We start from the raw sequence: 1,775 nt of genomic DNA, 5'->3' as shown, positions 1-1,775 counted from the left end.
GGTACAGTACATGCAGTGTGTGTATGATGGGACACATTCATTGCACATGAACATTCTCCTATTATGTTGTACATGTTCTTATCACTGTATTTCATGAGTTTTGCTTTAAGCATAAAAACATAATCACATTCTTTTTACAAATAAATGTATAATTCTTTATCTTTGTCTTTGTCTCTCTCCCCCTCTCTCTCCCCCTCTCCATCTTTTAGGTGTGATTCTATTGATAAACTCCATAAAAGGTGTGAGACCATTGATTGAGAGATACAGGACTCACAACAGTTCAAGGACTTCTACCAGTTTACGTTTAATGTTGCCAAAAACTCGGGCAGAAAGGACTAGGCTAGTGACATATTATAATGCATGTACATGTACATGTAGGATCATGTTTGCTAAACTTGCCACACAATGATTTCAATGTACACGTTTTGATGGGGGAATTTTGCGAGTGATCCTACTAAAATTTGAGAGTACATGTACATGTATAATTTAATGTATATTGTATGAATTGATTAAAATCTTTTCGTGCTTTTTATTTCTCTACAGATCTTGAGATGGCCATTGCCTACTGGAATCTTATTTTTACTGGTTGCTTCAAATTTTTGGACTTGTGGTGTGAATTTTTAAAAGTAAACAATGCTTGTAATTACATGTAAAGGTTACATTTCATCTCTCTCTCTCTCAGTCTCATTATAAAAGAGCTGGCAATACCCAAAGACACTTGGAACCTTCTGCTAAAGTTTTCAAATACAATTGATGACACCATGAGCAATTATGATGAAGATGGTAGGTCTATACTGTATAAATTGTAATGTTCTCCTCTTTAAATAATTTGTATTTTGTACAGCACTTTAATGTATGGCAGCTTTATTTCTTTGTAAATTTTTTGATGATTTTATGCATATACATGTACAGCACTTTACTATGAACATGTACATGTACATTAATGATCATATGGTGGGTTTATTATTCATAGGTCAGTCTATACTCTAACTATGTACATGTACAAATTCCTCGGTTCTTCTTTGTGTCTGATCCAGCACTATTGGAGATACTGGGAAATATATTGGGTATCTGAAAAATACCCAAGGCTATAGCCCATGGTTTGTTCCAAAAATGGCTCCAAAATCACCCCAAATTTTTATTACATTATCTGATACATATTAATGTCTGTATGCTGTCTAGAAAATTTGAGGTGATTCCGACTTCAATTTTTCAAGTTACAGCCATTTTAAGAAAACACCAAAATTCTGAAAAATACCCAAATCTATTAGTAACGCGGTAGCGTTACTAAGTAGGATTCACCCCACTTCAAAATGGCTGCCACGACTTTTGCAGCCTTGCTATACTGGGAAAACGAGCTCCTATGCTTACCAGACTTTATAGAGGACCTTATCTTGACCTGAGGACTCCAATGGTACCCATAGCGTGGCTCTAGACCTTGTCTAAAAGGAAAGCCAAAAATCGACGAACCGGCCGTTTTGTTCAGCCACCTTTTTTCATCTTCATCATCATCATCTTCATCATCAAGTCCTGTCAATCCAGTTGTCGGTGTGTATCTCAGTATCAGTTGGTGCTACAAGGATAATTCTTACACCAATCTACTCCAACAGTCTATGCGCAGGTCCATGTCCCATCAGATCATTCTTCAAGTAAAGAAAAAGTGATACTGTGACTGCTGGATAGAGCCATCTTAGCTACAAGCCATTACAGACAGAAAAGACCCATCTAGTAATCTTTAGTTTTCGGAAATATACGGAGCTGGTTAATTATGCATG

General features: G+C 36.3%; 1 long non-coding RNA gene across 1 annotated transcript; it reads left to right on the top strand.

Moving 5' to 3' along the window:
- Positions 1 to 543: 543 nt before the first annotated feature.
- Positions 544 to 879, top strand: LOC109592218 (uncharacterized). The gene is made up of 2 exons (XR_002190236.1): positions 544 to 626; positions 683 to 879. It is a non-coding gene; the product is annotated as an uncharacterized LOC109592218 (long non-coding RNA).
- The last annotated feature ends 896 nt before the right edge of the window (positions 880 to 1,775 follow it).

The sequence above is a fragment of the Amphimedon queenslandica genome, unplaced genomic scaffold, assembly GCF_000090795.2.
Source record: "Amphimedon queenslandica unplaced genomic scaffold, v1.1 AMPQUscaffold_5955_Cont22083, whole genome shotgun sequence".
NCBI classification, from domain to species: Eukaryota; Metazoa; Porifera; class Demospongiae; order Haplosclerida; family Niphatidae; genus Amphimedon; species Amphimedon queenslandica.
The sequence above is the reverse complement of the archived record's forward strand: the minus strand, read 5'-3'. Positions and strand labels throughout refer to the sequence as shown.